The sequence below is a fragment of the Hypanus sabinus genome, chromosome 9 (genome assembly GCF_030144855.1).
Source record: "Hypanus sabinus isolate sHypSab1 chromosome 9, sHypSab1.hap1, whole genome shotgun sequence".
Lineage (NCBI taxonomy): Eukaryota > Metazoa > Chordata > Chondrichthyes > Myliobatiformes > Dasyatidae > Hypanus > Hypanus sabinus.
In genome coordinates, this window is record NC_082714.1 from 66,759,350 (window position 1) to 66,782,668 (window position 23,319).

Consider the following 23,319-nt stretch of genomic DNA (forward strand, 5'->3'; position numbering starts at 1 on the left):
CCAACAGGTTCGTTTGGCACGGACTCCGCAAGCAGGTCAGTGAATGGGTCAAAATGTGCATGCACTGCCAAGCTGCCACGGTGCAGCGGCACACCAAAGCTCTGCCACAGCAGTTCCACCCCACCCACCAGCGTTTCAACCACATTCATGTGGATATCGTGGGCCCCCTGCCAGCGTCGCGCAGAGTGTGGCACCTCCTCACTATCGTGGACCGGTTCACAAGATGGCCAGAGGCAGTCCCGCTCACCGACACCACCTCCAAATCTTGCGCCCGGGCACTGATCGCCACCTGGGTATCTCACTTTGGTGTATCGTAGCCCACATTACCTCCGACAGAGGCACCCAGTTCACCTCCAGCCTGTGGTCAGCTATGGCCAGCCTTTTGGGGACACAGCTGCACCACACAACTGCTTACCACCCACAGTCGAACGGACTGGTGGAGCGTTTCCACCGTCACCTGAAGTCAGCTCTCATGGCCCGCCTGAGAGGACCTAACTGGGTGGACGAGCTTCCCTGGGCCCTGCTCGAAATCCGCACGGCGCCCAAAGAAGATCTGCACACCTCGTCGGCCGAGTCGGTGTACGGCGCACCCCTGGTCGTTCCAGGGGAGTTCATACCAGCCTCAAGGGGGCAAGAGGAAGAACCCGCAGCAGTCCTGGGCAGACTACGCGAGAGGCTCGGTAACCTGGCCCCCATACCCACTTCACAGCATGGGCAGAACCCGACCTGCGTACCCAAAGACCTGCTAAACTGTAAGTTTGTTTTTGTACGACGGGGTGGACATCAGGCACCGCTGCAACGGCCCTACGAGGGGCCGTTTACAGTGATCAGAAACAATGGGTCCACATTCGTGCTGGACATTGGGGGGAGAGAGGAGATTTTCACGGTAATCTTCAATTACCAAACCCCTTCAGATCTTTCTTAGTAAGTTCCTCTTCTCCTGCACTCTGACACATCAGTGTTTTGTACACATCAGTGTCTTACCTACTGAATGTTGAAAGGACTAGATAGGGTAGATGTGAAGAGGATGTTTCCTATAGTGGGAGTATCTAGAACTAGAGGGCACAGCCTCAAAATTGAGAGGTGCCTCTTTAGAACAGAGGTAAGAAGGGATTTTTTTAAAAGTCAGATAGTAGTAAATCTGTGGATTGCTCTGCCACAGACTGCGGTGGAGGCCAAGTCCGTGGGTATATTTAGTTTCCCGATCAGTCAGGGCATCAAAGGATATGGAAAGAAGCCAGGTGTAAGGGGTTGAGTGGGATCCGGGATCAGCCATGATGGAATGATGGAGAAGACTTGATGGGTTGAATCGCCTAATTCTGCTCCTATGCCTTATGGTCTTATGGACTAAGTGTAGGAAACACTTGATTCTCCAAAAAGCTAAGGCAGTCCAGCTGTATCCTAAGGTATACTTTGCTATCAATAATGTTTGGTAAACCTTTACTAGGACATGCTGAAAATTTTTTAACCTTGTCTGCTTGAAGAAGGTACAGCAAGCTTACAATAACAGTTATTTAAAAAAAACACTGCATTATTCAATAGCAGGACCAGACACAGCATGCAAGCATCAATCACAACACATCCAATCCTAAAACCCCAAGAGGTTACCCCAATTCCAACATAAGGATGCATTCTCACTCTCACATACTGTCAGGAAGGCACAGCTTGAGTATGCTTTGCCCATCATTGCAATGAGACAGAAGCTAGGGGAAGGGGTTGAGTCTGTGGATCAATCTTAAAATTAATTTAGTGCAATACAGGGTTTAGCACTGTGGGGAGAATAGGAATGAAGGATTCAAAGTATTCACAGGGACCTTTGTGATACCAAGGACGTAGCACATGTAACAAAGTATGCAAAATATAACTAATTACAAGTCCACATTGCATGCCAATGACAGCGATGCCTCCCTTCCTGATCGGCTAAATGCTTTCAGTGCACGACTTGACCAATTAAATGATGTGAATTTGACAAAAGCCCCTTCTCTCCCTCAGGAACAGGCACACTGTCTGGCCATAGCCAAGGTGAGGAGGACTCTAGCTAAGGTAAACCCAAGCAGAGCTGCAGGGCTGGACAACATACCTGGTCAGGTGTGACCCAGGGAAAAGTGGTCTTAACAAACATCTCTAATACCTCTCTGAAACTGTCCACCGTTACTGCAGGCTTCAAGACAGTTATTATCAGTCCAGCGCCCAAGATATCATCGATATCTGGCCTAAGTGATTACTGCCCAGTGACACTGACTTTTCTAGTTTGTCTACTGCTCAAATCAGTCTACTGACGATGCCACAGCCTTGACTCTCCGATCTATCCTGCCCCACCTAGAAAACAATACCTGCAATGCCAGGATGTTGTTCATCAACTTTAGCTCTGCGTTTTGACACTATCATCCCTCAGAGGCTGGTAATCTTTTTGTTGGGACTCAACACCCCTCTCTTTAACTGGATCTTGGAATGCTTGATGGAAAGACCCCAGTCAGCCCGAGTCTCAAGCTCCATCACATTGAGCATTGGTGCTCCTCAAGGTAGTGGCTCAGCCCACTGCTGTTCACATTGCTGAGTCATGACTGTTCTGCAGATCCAGCTCAAAGTACATCAATTTCACTGATGACACTACAATGGTTGGCCCTATTGTTGCTGATGTTAATGTAAGCATCCAAGTTGCTCAATTTAAAACTGTATATGTCTTCCCTCTTCTTAACAAGTGTAATTCTAGGGAGCTAACAGTTCTTCAAAATCTTACACACGTGGACACTTTTCAGGTACAAGGCAAGAGAACAAACATCAACAAGATATTCAGCCTTTGGTAAAGTGAAATAGCAGTGACACCAATGCATCCTCAACTGATAACCACAAACCATTAGGAGCAGATATGCTGATCCATTTTACTTTTCTCAGGATACTATCCATCATAGAAGGTAGAGCATTCTACAAGTCCTCAAGATGTTGACAATTTCATAAGATTTTTCTGAAGTGATATCATTTTAAAGCTAATTTTTGAGATGGCAGTATGTCTACCCCATGACATTCTAGCCAAAATCTAACCCACTCCATAATTCCCTTCCTAAGCCTCTATACCTCCTTCTTTGTCTTGCATTCTTATTGACCTAGCTGCTTGATCAGTAGCCCTCATGGAGCCCTGTATGGCTCAGTATCAACATCTCACTATGTGCAATCTTGCTGTAGCATTCTGATCTTTTTTCTGCATTAGAGATACTACATGAGCTGCTGGTCCATGGATTTTGAGCTCATGTTTTGAAAAAGCCAGCAGGGCTAGTGGGTCATTTGGCTGTCTTGCAATCGTTGGGTATTTAGGGACTTGGCAAGAGCCAATTTTTAAAAATTAGGTTTAAGCAGAGCAGCCAACATTAGAGTGGATTCAAGCTTTGACTCAAGAGGCTCCAGCAAGGAAAGTCAGAGGCTAAGGAAGACCTGGTAAGTTTCTTTCTTTCTTTGATATCTGTTGATTACTATCTAGAAGTATAGCGAGAATGGATCCAGGGTCAGGGCTGTGTTCATGTCAGATGTGGAGTTGTGAGAGACCTCCAGTCTCCCTAGTACCTACATCTGCATGAAGTGCATCCAGCTGCAGTTCCTTACAGACCATGTAAGGGATCTGCAGCTGCAGCTGGATGATCTTCATCTTGAACAGGAGAATGGGATGATAGACAGGAGCTACAGGGAAGTAGCCACCCCTAAGTTATAGGATGACTGTAGGGTAAGGGAATATACAAACAGTGCAGAGTACCTCTGTGGCTATTTCCCTCAATAACAGATAAACTGCTTAGGATACTGTTAGGGGAGAGGGACCTATCAGGAGAAAATCATGGTGACCAGGTATCTGGCACTGAGTCTGGCTCTGTGGCTCAGAATGGAAGATAGGGGATGAGGGAGAAGAGAAATGCAGTGGTGACAGGGGAATTCAATAGTTAGGAGAGCAGACAAGGCGATTCTGTGAATGTGAAAGAGAGACTGGATAGTATCTTGTCTCCCAGGTGCCAGGGTCAGGGATGTCTCTGGTTGGGTCTACAGTATTCTGAAGAGAAGAGTAGACGGCCATGAGTCCTTGTACATATCGGTACCAATGACATAAGTAGTAAAGGAAAGGAGGTCCTGAAGAGAGAATATAGGAAGTTAAGAGAGAAGTTTGAAATCCAAGACCTCAAGGGGTAGTAATCTCTAGAATCCTGCCTGTGCCACATGCCATTGTGGGTAATAGGATGATCTGGCACATGAAATATGCGGCTCAAGAATTGGTGCAGGAGCAGGCTCTCAGATTTGTGGATCACTGAGATCTCTTCTGGGGAAGGTATGACCTGTACAAAAAGGACAGGTTGCACCCTTGTGAGCATGTTTGCTAGAAATGGTAAAGATTTAAACTAATTTGGCAGGGGGGTGGGAACCAGAGTAGTAGCACAGAGGTTAGGGCAGTTGGTCCATAGATGCAGCATGTAATGAAACTGTAAGGAAAGATAGGCAGTTGATAGGGCAAAATTACAGTCAGTGGGATGGGTTGAAGTGTGTTTATTTTAATGTAAATATCAGGAACAAGGGTGATGAACTTTGAACATGGCTCAGCACATTATTATGTATCCGTGGGTATCTTGTACCTGTCACATGATCATGATGTGATTGAGGCTATGCTGGGCATGAGGTAATGGTCTTGTGATGGTGTAGTGTCATAATTTTCCCGCCAGTAAGAGGTCATGTGATAGTTTTTTTCAACAGGGTATAAAAGGGGTGGGGGCAGTCCGTGGTTGAATTTGCCAGCGTATTTCGATGTTAAGACACAGTTTCGTTTAAAAGTGGAGTTTTACTTTCTGTCTTAGATTTGCTACAATACTACCAGTTCAGCAGTGGAGAGTGAAGATTCATCTAAGTTCGGAAATCCCGAAGGAGCAGGAAAGTTGGTGTTTTTTTTTAAACTTTTTTTATTGCATTTTTAAATGATTACAAAGTATGAAAAAACAATGTATATAACCCATACCCCCTCCCCTTAACCACTCCCCCCTAACTACCCTATAGAAAAAAAAAGAAAGAAAGAAAGAAAGAAAGAATGCCTGGTTGTTGGAAGATCTCCACATGCTCCATGGAATTCATAATAACTTTAATATGTATATTTATTTCTTTCCCCTAATAACCAATTGTTTCATCTTCAGAGCATCTATATATTTAATCCTGTCTTTTGTAAATAAGGGCTCCAAATTTTCAAAAATGTTTCATATTTATCTCTTAAATTATAAGTAATTTTTTCTAATGGAATACAACCATAGATTTCTTTCTTCCAAGAATCTATACTTAAATGTGTATCCGATTTCCAAGTAACTGCAATAGCTTTTTTGGCTACTGCCAGTGCAATTTTTATAAATTCTTTCTGATACTTATTTAGTTTGAGTTTCGGTTTTATCCCTTCAATATCACCTAGTAAAAATAATATTGGATTATGAGGAAATTGTGTTCCTGTAATTTGTTCCAGTAAAAGTCTTAAATTTGTCCAAAAAGGTTGAATTTTAGAGCAAGACCATGTCGAATGTAAAAAAGTACCAGTTTCCTGGTTACATCGGAAACACTGATCCGATAAATTTGGATTAAATTTTTTTATTTTTTGTGGTGTAATATATAATTGATGTAGAAAATTATACTGCACTAATCTTAACCGAACATTTATTGTATTTGTCATACTGTCAAGACATAGTCTTGACCAATTTGTTTCTTCAATTTTAATATTCAAATCACTTTCCCATTTTTGTCTTGACTTATGGACTCCTTGCTTAATTACCTGTCTTTGAATCAAATTATACATGCAAGATATAAATTTTTTGATATTTCCTTTTTGAATTAAAATTTCTATTTCATTAGATTTCGGCAATAACATAGTTTGACCTAATTTTTCTCTTAAATAAGCCCTTAATTGAAAGTAACAAAATAAAGTGTTGTTTGATATTTTATATTTATTCTTTAATTGATCAAATGACATTAATATACCTCCTTCAAAACAATTCCCTATATATCTAATCCCATTTTGAATCCAATTATATAAAAGTTGATTGTCCATTGTGAAAGGAATAAGTCTATTTTGAATTAAAGATCTCTTTGCTAATAAAAGATTTTTTTATCTCATCATCAACATTTATCTTATTCCATAAATCAATCAAATGTTTTAATATAGGAGATTCTTTCTTTTCCCGTATCCATTTAGATTCCCATTTGTATATAAAATCTTCTGGTACATTTTCTCCTATTTTATCTAATTCTATTCTAATCCATGCCGGTTTATCTTTCTCGAAAAAAGATGCAATAAATCTAAGTTGATTTGCTTTATAATAATTCTTAAAATTTGGAAGTTGTAATCCTCCTAGATCAAATTTCCATGTCAATTTTTCCAACGATATTCTGGACATCTTACCTTTCCAGAGGAATTTCCTCAGATATTTGTTTAACTCTTGAAAAAACTTCTGGGGTAATTGTATTGGTAATGATTGAAATAAATATTGTAATCTAGGGAATATATTCATTTTTATAGTATTTACTCTACCTACTAATGTTATTGGTAATGCCATCCATTTTTCAAGATCTTCCTGAATTTTTTTCAAAAGTGGTAAGTAATTTAATTTGTATAAGTTTTTTATATCATTATCAACTCTTATACCTAAATATTTTATACCATTTGCTGGCCATCTAAATTGAGTTATTAATCGACATTGATTATAATCTCCTTTAGTAAGAGGTAAAATTTCACTTTTATCCCAATTTATTTTATAACCCGATATTTTCCCATATTCTTCTAGTCTATAAGATAATTTGCGTAGTGAATGTAATGGATCTGTTAAATAAATTAGAACATCATCAGCAAATAAGTTAATCTTGTATTCTTCCTGATTAACTCTGAAACCCTTAATATCTGGGTCCATTCTGATTAATTCAGCTAGTGGTTCTATTGCCAACACAAACAAAGCAGGTGATAGTGGGCAACCTTGCCGAGTTGATCTTGTTAACTGAAATGATGTTGAAATTTGACCATTTGTCACTACTTTAGCTTTGGGATTAGTATTTAAGGTTTTAATCCATTTTATAAATGATGTTCCTAGTCCATATTTTTCCAATACCTTAAATAAAAAATCCCATTCCAATCTATCAAATGCTTTTTCTGCATCTAAAGCAACCGCCACACTCATTTCCTCCCTCTTTTGTGCTAAATGGATTATACTAAATAACCGAGTTACATTATCTGCCGATTGTCTATTTTTGATAAATCCTGTTTGATCCATATGCACTAATTTTGGTAAGCATTTAGATAATCTATTAGATAAGATTTTTGCTATTATTTTATAATCGGTGTTTAATAAAGAAATAGGTCTATATGATGCTGGTTTTAAAAGGTCTCTGTCTTTTTTTGGCAATACTATTAAAATAGCTGTTGAAAAAGATTCTGGAAGTTTATGCGTTCTTTCCGCCTGATATATTAACTCCATAAAAGGAGGAATTAATAAATCTTTAAACTTTTTATAAAATTCAGGTGGAAAACCATCTTCTCCTGGAGATTTATTACTTTGAAGTGATCCCAAAGCTTCTTCAACTTCTTTCAATGTAAAAGACATACCTAATCCCTTCTGTTCTTCTGTATTTAATTTTGGAAGAGTTATTTGTGATAAAAATTCTTCTATCTTAACGTCATCATTCTTTGATTCTGATTTATACAACTCAGAATAAAAATTCTTAAAAGCCTCATTAATTTCTAGAGGTTTATAAGTAATTTCATTCACTTTTGTTCGAATTGCATTTATTGTTTTAGAAATCTGATCTGTTTTTAACTGCCATGCAAGAACTTTATGTGATCTTTCACCTAATTCATAATATCTCTGTTTAGTTCTCATAATTGCTTTTTCTGTTCGATATGTCTGGAGTGTATTATATTTTAACTTCTTATTAATAAGTTGTCTTCATTTTTCTTCTGTCATATTTCTTTGAGATTCTTTTTCTAATTTTATAATCTCTTTTTCCAATTGATCTATTTCTATCATATATTCCTTCTTAATTTTAGAAGTATAACTTATTATCTGACCTCTCAAATATGCTTTCATTGCTTCCCACAATATAAATTTATCATCAACTGAATGTAAATTTGTATCTAAAAAGAACTGAATCTGCTTTTTCATAAAATCACAAAAATCTTGACGTTTTAGTAAAATTGAATTAAATCTCCATCTATAAATTGATTCCTCTTTATCTATCATTATCATTGTCATTATTAAAGGAGAGTGATCAGACAATATTCTTGCTTTATAATCCGTTTTTCACTCTATCTTGAATATTTGTTGATAATAGGAAAAAATCTATCCTTGAATATGTTTTATGTCTATTTGAATAGAATGAATAATCCCTTTCTTTTGGATTGATTCTTCTCCATATATCAATCAAATTTAAATCTTTCATCAATGATAGAGTTAATTTTGCTACTTTTGATTTTGTAATAGCCTTTGTTGATCTATCTAAAACTGGATCTAAACAAAAATTAAAATCTCCACCTATTAATATTTTATCATGTGCATTAGCCAAATTCAAAAAGACCTCCTGTATAAATTTTACATCATTTTCATTTGGTGCATAAATATTCATAAGAGTCCATAGTTCTGAAAAAATTTGACAATGTATAATTAAATATCTTCCTGCCGAATCAATTAATACATTTTGTATTTTAATTGGTAAATTTTTATTAACCAAAATTGCAACTCCTCTTGCCTTTGAGTTAAATGTAGCTGCAATAACATTTCCAACCCAGTCTCTTTTTAATTTCTGATGTTCTATATCCGTTAAATGAGTTTCTTGTAAGAAAGCTATATCTATTTTCATTTTTTTAATGTATGTTAAAATTCTTCTTCTTTTTATTGGTCCATTAAGCCCATTAACATTAAAACTTAAAAAATTCAATAAATTAGTCATTATTTTTATTTATGTTACTCCAATCTATAATAATACCTAATCTTTCAACTTTCATTATATCCTGGGAAATCTTTTTAGAAGTCTCCATGTTGCTATGTGTGTCCCCACCAATCATCCAGGCAAAAGAATAGAAGAAAAATAGAAAATAAAGAAAAAAACAAAATACCCCCCTACTAATGTTGTGAAAGAAAAGAAACACAACATTACCCCCCTCTATTGTACGGGTCATGGCAATCGCCATGATTACACACGTGAATCCCGTAGTAACCGATTCAAAGCTCCCCAGCCCCCCCGCAACATGAAAAATATATATATAAAAAAAAACATACTATTCTCAATTAATATTTCTAAAATATTACTTTTCTCCCTTATATCGTCCTTAAATGTCCATCAGTTCCATTTGCTTTCTCTGTCTTCGTCTTTAACCATTACATTTAGAAATCTCTGCTTTTAATTAACGAAGAGATGGAAGTCTTTGTGCAAACACCTCCGCATCTTGATAATCAGAAAAAAATCTTTTTCCTTCCTCCAAAAAAATTATCAGTGTTGCTGGGTGACGCATTGAAAACTTATAACCTTTTTCCCACAAAACCTTTTTAACTGGGTTAAATTCTTTCTTTCTCTTCAAAAGGTTATAACTTATATCAGGATAAAAAAGAACTGGTTTCTCAGCTATCATCAACGGACCTTTTCTTCTTTTAGCACCCTGGGCAGCCGCCCTCAAAATCTTTTCTTTATCCTGGTATCTTAAACATCTTATCAAAATTGATCGCGGATTTTGATCATCTTGAGATCTTGGTCTTAAAGCTCTGTGCACCCTTTCAATCTCAATTAAAGCTTCTTCTCCCATTTCCAATTTTTCAGGAATCCATTTTTGAAAAAAATTTATTGGGTCTTCTCCTCCGGTACCTTCTTTAAGTCCAACAATTTTAATATTGTTGCGTCTACTAAAATTTTCAAGTTTATCAATTTTTCCCACGAGTTGTTTTCTTTCTGATGTCCAGGCATCATTATCATCTTCCATCCTCTTCATTCTTCCCTCCATTTCTTCCATTCTGACGTCCAAATCTATAATTTTCTTTTCCATTTTTTCCTGTTTCTTTGTCATTTTATCAAACATAGCCTCCATATTTGTTGTTTTTTCTGTAATTACTTTTTGGTTACTTTTAATTACTTTTTCTAATTTTAGTAATCTATGCATTATTTGCCTCAAAGTCTTTTTTGTATTTTCAGAGGAACTTTCATCTTCTCGATCTTCGTCTGATTTTTCCAGAGAATCCGGCTCTCTCTCAGACTCACTTTCACTGTCGGTTTCAGTCGTTGCTGGGATTTGTAGTTCTGGTTGCTCTCTTTTGCGCATGCTCGTTCCTTTACGCTTGCGCAGTTCTCGTTGATCTTTCCCTTTAGAAATGGCCGATGCTGCCGCAGTCTCCTTTTCTGTTTCACCGGTGGTGTGTTGTACCTGAGTCCGCGGTTCTTCGGTAGAAGTAGGCCTTGATTCTGTTCCAACTTGAGCGGTCTTCGCGGTAGCAGTTTTCTTCGTCCTCTGTTTATGAGGCATAGCTTAAAACAATCCGGAGTAGTTTATAAGTAACCTTAAAAAAGTATTAATTAACTTTTCTTCACTTAAACATTAATTTATTAACTTTTTTACGGGAGGGCTGGGTTCCAGCGTCTCGATCCTACGTCATCACGTGACGTCCCCAGGAAAGTTGGTGTTGACAGTGAAACCAGTACGACCTTATTTAATCTTCGTGCAAGTTCAGATAACTCCTGCTAAAAGGGGCAGAAAGAGTTGGATGCAGAGTTTCGCCAAGGAAAGGTCAGTGCCTTTAAGCTGTTTCATTTTCTTCATCGTAAATCCTTTGATCAAAGCATACTTCGACTGGGATCAGCAGTAACGCCACAAAGGAGAACTTAAATTATTTCAAGGAAAGTCTCTCCCAAGCGACTGCGTAAACTTTGGACTTTCGCATTACTACTTCTAAGAACTGTTTTTGCATTATCGCTTTAAGAACTGTTTTTGCATTCTCACTTTAAGAACTGATCAAGCTGCCGCACAGCAGCCAACTTCCGGTTAAGTTAGTCGTCTGCTGACCTTTGGGTAGCAGTGTTTAATAAATGTTTTATTTGTTGTAAAAAAAAACCTGTCTCAATCATATATTCATTGTTGCTGGATCATAACATGAAACAACAATATTGTGGCCATTACAGAGACGGGCTATCACAAGGGTAGAGATGACTGCCAAATGTTGCAGGGTTTTGAGGTTTCAAAAGGGATAGGGAAAGAGGTAAAAGAGGTGGAGGAGTGGCATTGCTCATCAGTGATAGTATCATAGGTGCAGAAAGAGAGAACATTGTAGAGGGATTTTCTACTGAGTTAGTATAGACATAAGTCAAAAACAAGTGGGGAGCAATCTTGCGTTTGAAGCTATTCAATAGACTCTTCCCCCAATAGCAACAGAGACACTGAAAAACACATCAGGAGGCAAATTTTGGAAAGGTGCAAAAAGAACAGGGCTGATGTCACGGGTGACTTCAACTTACCTAATATTGATTGGCACATCCTTAGTGTAAAAGGTTTAGATGGGGTGGAATTTGTTAGGTGTGTCCAGGAAAGATTCCTAAGACAGGCTGACTAGAGAGGAGGCCATACTAGATCTGGTGCCAGGCAATGAATCAAGTCAGGTGTCAGATTTCAGTGGGTGAGCATTTTGACAAACAGTGACCCACATCTGCATGACCTTTACCATAACCTTAGACAGATAGTATGGGAAAGTATTTAATTGAGTGAAGGCAAATTATGATGCTATTAGGCAGGAACATGGGAACATAAATTAGGAACAGATGTCCTCAGGAAAATGCATAATGGAAATGTGGATATTGTTTAGGGTACATTCACATGAATTCTGAATAGGTTTGTCTTACTGAAACAGGGGAAGGATGGCAGGGTGAAGGAAGTATGGTCGACAAGAGATGTGGGTCATCTTGTCAAGAGGAAGAAGGAAGCGTACTTCAGGTTTAGCAAGCAACAATCAGACAGGGCTCTAGGGAGGTGACTAAGAAAGATGAAGAATGGACTTGTGAGAGATAGAAGGGGGCATGAGAAGGCCTTGGTGAATCAGATCAAGGAAAACCCCAAGGTGTTCCACATGACCAAGATGGCAGCACGATGCAGTTTGCAGAGGCCACTCTGGAGCTGATACCTGTTATTTGTTAAGCGGGGTGCCATGCACAATCCTAATCTGATGAAAAACAGATATGGGAGCATGGAGGAACATCTGAATATCTCCAGGAAGGCCTTCTTCATTGCTGATGCTCTAGTGAGAACAGGTCCCCAGTCCTCGGGGTCGCATTGTCGGTGGCCATTGGCAGGGGTGTCGTAGTGCACTCGGCAGAGGATAGTGCTCAGAGAGGATGTGCTGGAGGAGATGGTCGGAGGCTTGGAGGTTCAACGGACTCGGAGTCCGCTGCAGTTGGGGCACTTTCACTGTGTGCTGTGTCTGCGAGGTATTGTCTGCACTGTTGTAACTATATGTTAACTATAACTATATGTAACTACGTGGTTTTGTGTTGTTTGTAGCTTTAGTTTTTGGTTTGTTGGGTGGTAGAGTTGGTCTCTTGACTTGGTGTGTCTGGGTAGTCTTGTTTCATCTGGTGGATTTGGAGCTCCTTTCTGGGGAACGCACTAAGATGGTGGTGCGATATTAATACGCAGCAGCCTCTCTGGACTCTAGATTTGAGGATTACCAAATGTTATGTGGATTTTCTGGTGTAGTCTGTTTTGGCGTGTGCTTTTGTAATATCATTATGGAGAATGTTGTCTCATTTTTTAACTGCATTGCATTTGTGATTTCTAAATGACAATAAACTGAAACTGAACTGAAATGTACATGAAGAACAGGATTATGACTAAAATGAGTATAGGACTGATGAGGGATAGAAGAGAAAACATATACCCTGGAGTCAGAGGAGGTAGGGGGAGTCATTAATAAATACTCTGATTCAATAGTCATCAGTGAGATAATTGTGACGGCAGCGTAAAACCAGCTGACATGATAGAACACGTCAACACTAAGAAAGAGGAAGTGCTGGAATATCTGAAGAACATTACAATAGGTAAGTCTCCATAGCCAGATGAGATGTACCTTAGGTTACTTAGATAAGTGAAGGAAGAGATTGTTGTGGCTTTGACAATAACCTTTGTGCCCTCACTGGCCACAGTAGTAATATCAGTTGATTTGAAGATGATTAAACGTTATTGCTTCATTCAAGAAAGAGAGTAGGAATAACCATAGGAATCACAGGACAGTGAGTCTTACTTTAGTGGTGGACAAATTACTGGAGAAGATTCTTAGAGACAGGATTTACGAGCATTTGGAGAAGCATAGACTGATTAAAGATAGTCAGTCTGAATTTGTGAGGGGCAGGTCATACCTCGCAAGCCTGAATTCTTTGACAATGTGACAGAGCACATTGATGAAGGTACAGCAGTGTATATGGATTTTAGTAAGATGTTTCATAATGATCCCCATGGAAGGCTTACTCAGAAAGTCAGAAAGCATGGGATCCAGGGAAACAGGGCTGTGCGGATTCAGAATTGGCTTTTGCCCATTAAAGGCAGAGGGTGGTTGTAGATAAAGCTAGGAGCATGATGACCAGTGATGTTCCACAGGGATCTGTTCTGGAACCTCTGCCCTTTCTGAATTTTATAAATGACTTGGATGTGGAAGTGGAAGGATGGGTTAGTAAGTCAGCAGATAACACGAAGGTTGGTGGAGTTATGGATAGTGTAGGTTGTCATAGGATTTTGACAGGATGCAAAGCTGAGTTGAGAAGCAGCAGCTGGAGTTCAACCCAGCGAAGTGTGAAATTATTCACTTTGAAAGGTCAAATTTGAAGGCAGAACATAGAGTTAATGACAGAGTTCCTGGCATTCTGTTGGAACAGATTGATCTTGGGGTCCATGTCCATAGTCCCCTCAAAGCTGCCATGTGAATTGATAGGGTGGTTAAGACAACGTATGGAGTGTGCCCTTCAGTGGATTGAGTGCAAGAATCACAAGGTAATGTTGCAACTCTATAAAACCTTGGTTAGACCACACTTTTCCCAAGGCAAATATGGCTAATATACCATGGGGTATAATTTTAAAGTGACTGGCGGGAAGTATAAGGAGGATGTGTCAGAGGTAATTAAAAAAACACGAAATGCTGGCAGAACTCAGCAGGCCAGACAACATCTATGGGAGGAGTAATAACGACATTTTGGGCCGAAACCCTTCATCAGGAGATGAAACCTGATGAAGGGTTTTGGCCCGAAATGTCGTTATTACCTCCTCCCATAGATGCTGTCTGGCCTGCTGAGTTCTGCCAGCATTTTGTGTTTTTTAATTTATTTCCAGCATCTGCAGATTCACTCGTGTTGCCTGTGTCAGAGGTAAGTTCTTTACACAGAGAATGGTGAGTGTATGGAACACACTGCCAGGAGTGGTGATAAGGGCAGATATACATAGGAAATTTAAGAAACTCTCAGATAGTTACTTAGATAGAAAAATGAAGGCCCACGTGGGAGGAAAGGATTAAATTGATCTTAGGGTAGGTTAAAATATTGGCCGAAGGATGTTATTGCCACGGTGTCTTGACAAAAGTATTCAGCCCCAAACCCTTTGTTCACTAAATGATTCAAACAGGGATGTTGAAGAATTTAACTGAGGAATTTTTTTTTGGAATTTATTTTTTATTGAAGTTCTTCATCAAACGTTTCCATAAGATGTATTTCAGATATTGTACATGTATATCATAGTCATATATGCAACAAATTTCCACATAATATCTATCTGAGGTGTGCACTTATAGAAAAGAGAGGAAAGAAAGAACAAGCGAAAGGAGAAAACTATGTACAAGTAGGGAGTGATCATTTTTTTTACAACATATTAATTGGTTTGTGAGGATAAAATCAGGCCTATGAAGTGTTATGTAGTTAAACCATTTTTCCCAGTATGAATCAAATTGTTCCAACTTATGATTAACAGATGCCTTTATCTTCTCCATTTTGCAAATGTCCTTTGTAATTTCCATCCATGCACTTAAGGTTGGGCTCTCTTGTGATAACCATTCCCTAGTAAGTCTTTTTACCAGCCACCAGCAGTATATTCATTAAATACTTATCTCTTTTCAACCATTCTTGAGGTATAAACCCAAAATACTTTCTAAGGGTATTTTACATTTAAACCGTTATACACGCTTGAAATTATTCTGCTACCATTATCTGAATTATATGCTTTTCTAAATAGCTCTTTTCTTGCCTTAGTTACATTTTTAACCATCCTATTAACATCTTGTCACATCTGTAATTACCGATAAAAGTCTTGTTTTTCTAAAAAGGGTTTCTCTTTAAGCATTTTAAAACTGAACAGTGTTCCTATTTTCATTATATTGCAAAGAACTGTTATTCCTTTAGCTGTCCAGTGCTTAAATCTAACATCCAGTTTATTCAGCGTAAAATCCGAGTCATATCCACACCATTTAAGAATTGCAATATCTCCCTCTAGTTTAGATTAAATGTGAGTACTGACGAAGGGTCTCGGCCCAAAACGTCGACAGCGCTTCTCCCTATAAATGCTGCCTGGCCTGCTGTGTTCCACCAGCATTTTGTGTGTGTTGTTGTTCCCTCTAGTTTATATTATTTTATAATAGCTTTCCATATTTTAAGAGTGTATTTCACCCATGGGTTATCAATAGTATTTATGTAGCTCGTTGTCAGCCAAAACTGCCTGTATGGGGATGGGAAGTATCCCCTCCTCAATGTTTTTCCATTGAGCATCATATGATGGGCTGCACCAACATATCACAGCTCTCAACCGTGCTGCAAAATAATAATCTCTAAGAGAAGGTAGGCCCCATTCACCCCTTTTCCTTGGCTAATTGCAAAGCTTTGAGACTAACTCTGGGCCTTTTACCTTGCCAAATATATCTTGATAACATTTTGTTCCATTCATTGAATTGATTATGATTCATCTCTATTGGTAGGGTCTAAAAGAGATATTACAGTCTGGGCAGTATATTCATTTTAATAGATTCAATCCTTGAGCTGAGAGTTAAAAAAAGGAATCAGGTTCCATCTTGTTACATCTTCCTTAATTTTTTTATATAAAGGCTGATAATTGCATTCTGATCATTTTGCCAAATCTTTTGGCATAATGATGCCCAAATATTTGAAAGACTCTGTTTGCCATGCCCAGGGATATCTACTTTCAATGTCTCTTGGTGGGCTACAGTTATATAAAAGTAATTGGGTTTTATCTATATTGTATCCTGATAATTGACCATGTTGTTCAAAAGGATTACATCAATCTAGGTAAAGAGTATGTTGGTTGAGTCCTGATGAAGGGTCTCGGCCCAAAACGTTGACTACTCATTTCCACAGATTCTGCCCAACCTGCTGAGTTCCTCCAGGTTGTTGTACGTGTTGGTTGCCCTAGATAGATCAAAATGTCATCTGCGTAACAGGCCAATTTATGCTCTTTCCCTTTAATAGTAATTCCCCTGATATCTTCACAAGATCACAAGACAAAGGAGCAGAAGTAGGCCATTCTGCCCATTGAGTCTGCTCCGCCACTCCACCATGAGCTAAACTATTCTCCCATCTAGATCCAATTTCTGGCGTTTTCCCCACATCCCTTGATACCCTAATTAGATACCTATCAATCTCCTCTTTAAACACCCTCAATGATCGGGCCTCCACAGCTGTATGTGGCAACGAATTCCACAAATGCACAACCCCCTGGCTAAAAAAAATTCTTCTCATCTGTTTTAGATGGGTACCCTCAAATTCTAAGACTGTGGCCTCTTATCCTCAACTCACCCACCAAGGGAAAGATCTTCATTTTGTCTGATGTATTGAGCTAATGGTTCCAGATATAATGCAAAGAGCAGCGGTGACCATGCACAACCCTGTCTCGTGCCCCTTCTAGGGTAAAACTACTTGATAAATATGCATTGATTTTAATCTGAGCAGTAGGATTGTCATATAGTGCCTGTATAGTTTTAATAATTGTTTCATGGAAACCAAATCTATGTAAAACTCTGTAAAGAAAATTCCAATTAACTGAATCAAATGCCTTTTCAGCGTCCACACTTATCACTATTGCTTCGATTTTATTTTTTTGTATATGATCCTTAATGTGAAGAGTCCTTCGTATATTGTGTTTCGCATTGTTGTGTAAAACCTGCCTGAGCTTTATGTATCAGTATGGGTAGAAACTCTTCTAGTCATTTGGCCATGATGGAGGTAAATAATCTATAATCTACATTAAGAACGGATATTGGTCTAATTGACCCACATTCCATTTTATCCTTCCCTTCTTTCAGTATAGCTGAGATTATCACTTCCTTCCAGCTGGGTGGCATTTATACCTTTTTTAAGAGCCCAGTTCAGTGTGGGCAGTAAGACAGGAATTAACTCATTTTGAAATTCTTTGTTCCACTCTGCCGTATACCCATCTGATCCTGGTGACTTGCTTAATTTAAGCCTATTAATTGCAGATTTTAATTCAACTTCAGTTACATCAGCAGTCATCGTTCAATTTTGTTCTTTGCTTAAAGTGGGTAACTCTAGAGAATTCAGGAAGGTGTCAATTTGGGTTATGCTTTGCTCTGGAATTTTGGAATATAGAGTTGTGTAAAACACTTCAAAAACTTCTTGAATTGCACTTAGCTTACTTTTTAACATTTTGTTCTTGGATCCCTAATTCTATGAATTGTATTTTCTGCTATCTTTCTTTTTCAGTTTTCACGCCAGCATTTTCATAGACTTAGATCCATTTTCATAATGTCTGTTTCAGAAACATTAATTTTTTCCTGATTTCTTGCATAGCCAAACTACTAATTTCATTCCTAATCTTTTTAATTTCCTCTAATGTATCCTGTGCCAAATTCAATTTGTGTTTTTTTCTAGTTCCTTCAGCCTGTTTTGTAATTCCTGTTTTATTCCTTTTCTTTCTTCTATGAAGATATTACTATAACTTTCCCTCTTAAAACAGCCTTCAGAGTATCCCATAGAATGGGAGGTGAAACCTCTCCATTATCACTGAATTCTAAGTAGAATTCCCTGCTTTCTCGATTCCCTCACTATTTCCCAAGCAGAGCGGGATAACTGCTCAGCCAGACTTTCCCTCGGTTTGATCACGCTGACAAGCAACCCTCTGGCCCTCATGTCTGTAGTCGCCTCTTTCACTGTCTGATATAGTTGCATCCCATTTTCATAGAACACTCGCAGTTTAGCAGGGTACGGAGTTTGGAATCTAATCTTTCCTTTCTTTAATATTCGCTTTACTGCAGAGCATTCCTTACGTTTCTGCAGGACAACCGGGGGTAATCTTGATCGAAATAAATTAATTTCCCATCCAAAAACACCCTCTCCTTACCCCAGGCCCTTAGTAGAATCTCCGCCTTGGAACTGTATCAAAGGAATCTAAATACTATTGAGCATGGCTTATTTTCTCTGTCTCCAGTAGGCCGCGGGATGAGTGCACAATGTGCCCTCTCAATTTCAAGCTCCATAGTCAAAGGTATCTCTAGCATGTCCCACAGCAACTTTCCTACAAACTCCATCATAGACAAACCCTCCTCTCCTTCAGGAACATTGTATATCCTGATATTTTTCCGCCGTGATCTTCACTCCTGGTCAAGCAGTTTACTTTCTTGTTGATTTAATATTTTTATTGTCTTATTTAGTATCTGTTCCACATTTTGCATTCTATCTTCCACCTTCTCAATTTGTGTTTCTGCCACCTCTATTTTTTGACTGACGTTGGCAAGCTCTGACTTGATATCATTTAGTTGCTGTTTTATATGTTTTTGGAATTCTCGTATCTCTTCCAAAATTTCTATCATATTTGCCGCTTCGCCTGAACGAAGCCCATCGTCAGCCTCGCTACCATGCGCACGTGTAGGCGAGCCACACGTTGTACCTCTCTCTTCCATAGGCTCCACAGTGAAGCTTTTTTTTATCTCCATTCTTGCCCCCCTTATCAATTCAGATATTTTCAAAAGATGGATTGTGATGGATTAATGGGGCAAAATATGCATTTTTCCAGAGAAGCTATTGACTTAAGCCGCCATTCTGGACAATGACGTCACCGGAACCTTAACTGAGAATTTTTATTGACGAGTCACAAGTTCTCTTTTTTTTTTACAATCAAACCCAAAAACAGGGAAAATAGTAAAGCATGAAAATTTAAAAATTCAAAAACTTAAATGTCAGCAGTTCAAAAGTATTCATTCCTCTTTGCTCAGTTGAATTACTCACAGTTATTACATCCAATGGTCTTTTTTTAAGCACAGGCTTAAAAAAAAGCATATCCTTGTTCTAAAGATTTTACACATCACTTAGAAGATACTATAAAGATGTGGAAGAAGGTCTTGGGGTCGGATGAAACTAAAGTAGAACATTTTGGATCTTGCAGGGAGAGGGGGTACTTGAAGTATTCTTGTGAATTCATTGAAAACTGGTTATGCTCCAAATTTCTACATCAACAATTTGGGTGAGTTGGTAAGATAATACATTGCTATTGCCATTGGAAAGTTAGCATAGTAATTACAAATGAGATGAACACTTTTTCAGCCTCACAATTATGGTTGTTAATTTAGTAAATTTTTGATAGGTTTTGGAATTTTTCTTTTGATTTGACACGATGAACAATATTTCATAGATTAGCTCAAAATATCCTACTTTATTTTATATTTAGAAAATAAGACAGTAAAATGTGAAAATTATTGTGGGAGCTGAATACTTTCTCAAGGCATGAATACATTCTGAATATTAGAAAATCAGCACTGAGGTAAAAAGATAAGCTATGACCTTTACTGAATGACAAGAGGAGTTGATCAGCAAATTCATAATTCTAATTCTTATGCTTAATCATTAAGGTCCTTCAGAAGAAAGTTTGGAATGACCACCGCTAAGTTATGTATCTTATTTCAACATCAGATACAGGTCAGGTCCAAGTTTAAAAGAGAAAAATCAGAATATGAGAGTTTTAGGAGTTGCACAAATGGATAAGATTTCAATCTAGAAACTACCTGAATGTCCTATGAAGAATCACATTCAAATACTAATTGCTTAGACAATTTAGATTCACCTCAAAACACACATATCTTAACTTTAATGTCAAATGACATAATCTTGATGCTTTATCATATACACAAATATTATTTTCATATTGGTCAATTAATTTGTAGAATTTCACACATACTCAAAGTTGTATTGACACAGAAAATATACTGATGCACTTATTGATCAGGGGGTACTCTAAGATTAGAATAAAAGGATTACTCCCACTTTCAACTTCACCCTGTCACATTAAAGTATCTGACCAATCCCTTTTCAAGATGCTGCAATAAAACTGCAGCTAAGTTCCTTTCTCATATTGCCTCATTCTCTTCCCATGTCCTTCATGAGATGCTCATTTAAATAATTCACAAATTACTGAGTTTTCTTTCTCTTATTCCCTTTTCAACCTTTCTGCCAAACTGCTGAATAGCTATTGGTTCTACTTATAGAATTTGCAATTAGATGATTTACACAGCTTCCTAAGAACATATAATACTTTCCAACTCTTGTTTGTAGGAGGACTATTTATAAAGATAACCATCACTCACAAGAAACAAAACTTCCTTCATCACCAAAAAATTCTCCCACTGGGTTCCGATGATGTCATAGTCGAGAATGGCAGCTTAAGTCACTAGCTCCTCTGGAAAAACGCGTATTAAGCCCCGTTAACCCAACAAATATAATATTTTTCGAAAAATATTTGAACTGAAAAGAGGGGCAAGAATGGAGAAAAGGAATGGAAACTAAAAAAGCGATAATGTGGAGCCTGCAGGCGAGAGGAGTGCAGCAAGCGGCTCTCCTACACGACCGCGAGCTAGCGAGGCGGACGCTGGGCCCCGTTCAGGCGAAGCGGCGAATATGTTCGAAATCCTGAAAGAGATAATGGAGTTTCAGAAAGAAATAAAGCAGCAGCTCCATGATATTAAGTCAGAGATCGCCAGCGTCAATCAAAAAATAGCGGTAGCAGAGACTCGAATTGAGAAGGTGGAAGATCGCGTTCAAAACGTGGAATGGATACTGAGTAAGACAATAAAAATATTAAATCACCAAGAAGGTAAACTGCTTGACCTGGAGGGAAGATCACAGCGGAGAAATATCAGAATCTACAACGTTCCCAAACGAGCAGAGGGCTCGTCTATGATGGAGTTTGTCAGAAAGTTACTGCGGAACGCGCTGGATCTTCCCTCGGCTATGAAGCTGGAATTTGAAAGAGCCCAACATGCACTCATCCCGAAATCTACCCGGGATAGAAAGCCACGCTCAATAATAATTAAGTTCCTTCGGTACAGCACCAAGCGGAGATTCTACGAAGGGCCTGGGGTAAGAAGAGTGTTTTTCAATGATAAATTAATATATTTCGACCAAGATTACCCCCCCACCCCCCCAACGGTCCTGCAGAAACACAAAGAATACTCTGAAGTAAAGAGAGTACTAAAGCAAAAAAAGATTAGATTTCAAACTCCATACCCTGCTAAACTTCGAGTGTTTTATGGCAACGGGATGCGGTTGTACCAGACAGTGGAAGAGGCGACTTCAGACATGAAGGCCAGAGGGTTGCCCTTCAGCGTGATCAAAACGGGGGAAAGCCTGGCTGAGGAATTATCCTGCTCTGCTTGGAAAATAGTGCGAGAATCGAGAAGGCAGGAGACGGGAGGAGGCCGAGAGAAATATATCAGGAAGAGACTGGGAGTTTCCCAAAGACAGTCCTCACCCCCTTCAGAACAGCCATAAGGCTTGGCTAACTTTAAAAATGTTGAGAAGCTAAACGGAAGCAAAAGTACACGGTGATATACCTATCTCGAGAAATACTTATTATAATGTGGATTTTACATTACTTAATTGTTATTCTTTATTCGATTACTCCTTTTTCCCCACCAAAATGAGAATATATATATATATAATGTATGGTGTGTGTGTGTGTGTGTGTGTGTGTGTGTGTGTGTGTGTGTGTGTCTGTGTCTGTGTCTGTGTGTGTGTGTGTGTGTGTGTGTCTCTGTGTGTGTGTGTGTGTGTGTGTGTGTGTGTCTCTGTGTGTGTGTGTGTGTGTGTGTGTGTGTGTGTGAGAGAGAGAGAGATATCCCCCACAGCTAGACATTTCCTCTAGCTCAACACAGGGTCATCTACTAGAGACCTCAGCCTTGGAATCACACGTTCATTGCCATTTTTGTTATTATTTGCGTTTCTTGATTCTTATTTACTCAGGGAGTAGATTGATTAAGTCTTATTCTAATTTCAATGATACATTGACAGATAAATACAGATGGCTAAGGACAAGGTAAAATTCATTTCTTTTAATGTCAATGGGCTATTAAATCCAATCAAACATAAGAGAATTTTATCCAATTTGCAACAATTTGATTCATACTGGAAAAAATGGTTTAACTACATAATGCCTCATATGCCTGATTTTATTCTCACGAATCTGTTGTAAAAAAAAAATCACTCCCTACTTGTACATAGTTCTTTCCTTTTGCTTTTTTCTTTCCACTCTTCTATGAGTGTATACCTCAGATAAATACTTTGTGGAGATTTGTGACATATATGATTATATGATATATATGTACAATGTCTGAAATACTTCTTATGGAAATGTTTGTTTGATGATGAACTTCAATAAAAAAAATTACAAAAAAAAATTCTGCCATCATTGAACGTTTTGCAATTTGAATCACTTGCTTCAATACTTCAATATAACTTGCAACAAAATGAACAGAGAAAGATGGGGTGGATCTTCAAGAAACCAGTTGACAAATCAACATTATTAGAGGTTAAAAGGGTAAACAAATAATGGAGCTTGGATGAGAAAATATTAAAAAACAAGCCCACAGTATATCTGACAACACACAAAAAAAATTTGATCCACCTAAAGCAATATCACTGCCAAGACTAATGGAATAAGCCACCTGGAACACCACTGTCCCTCTTTCAGAGGCTGACGTTGTTTATTCCCAGCATTTTTTATTGCTATTTTGTTTCTTTCTTGGTTCAGAACTCACTAAGAGCACTTGTGAGTTGCTATAGTTGAAGTGCAACAGTTAGTGCATTAGATTTTCCTAATCTTCTGCCTGCTCTGCACTGCAACAGCAAAATCCAAGCAAAACAGAGTTAATCATGAACAAATAATGAGCACTGCAACATGGAATTCATCCAGCCTCACTTAACCAAGTACAAAGCATGGAGGTGAATATTCATATGGGAGAAACACAACAAAGGAAACACAAAATAAAATGGGGACCAAATTACTAATGCTGTTGGCAGTCATTTATCAAA

At 38.4% G+C, this 23,319-nt stretch overlaps 2 protein-coding genes across 8 annotated transcripts in view; one reads left to right on the forward strand and one right to left on the reverse strand.

Moving 5' to 3' along the window:
- Window positions 1-23,319, reverse strand: part of mad1l1 (mitotic arrest deficient 1 like 1) — a 1,079,555-nt gene that overhangs the window by 988,657 nt on the left and 67,579 nt on the right. The gene's annotated exons all lie outside the window — the stretch shown is intronic.
- Window positions 10,644-23,319, forward strand: part of nudt1 (nudix (nucleoside diphosphate linked moiety X)-type motif 1) — an 86,184-nt gene continuing 73,508 nt past the window's right edge. Inside the window, exon 1 of the mRNA XM_059979818.1 lies at window positions 10,644-10,759. The gene's annotated coding sequence lies outside the window, so the exon portion shown is untranslated. The remainder of the gene's footprint in view (window positions 10,760-23,319) is intronic.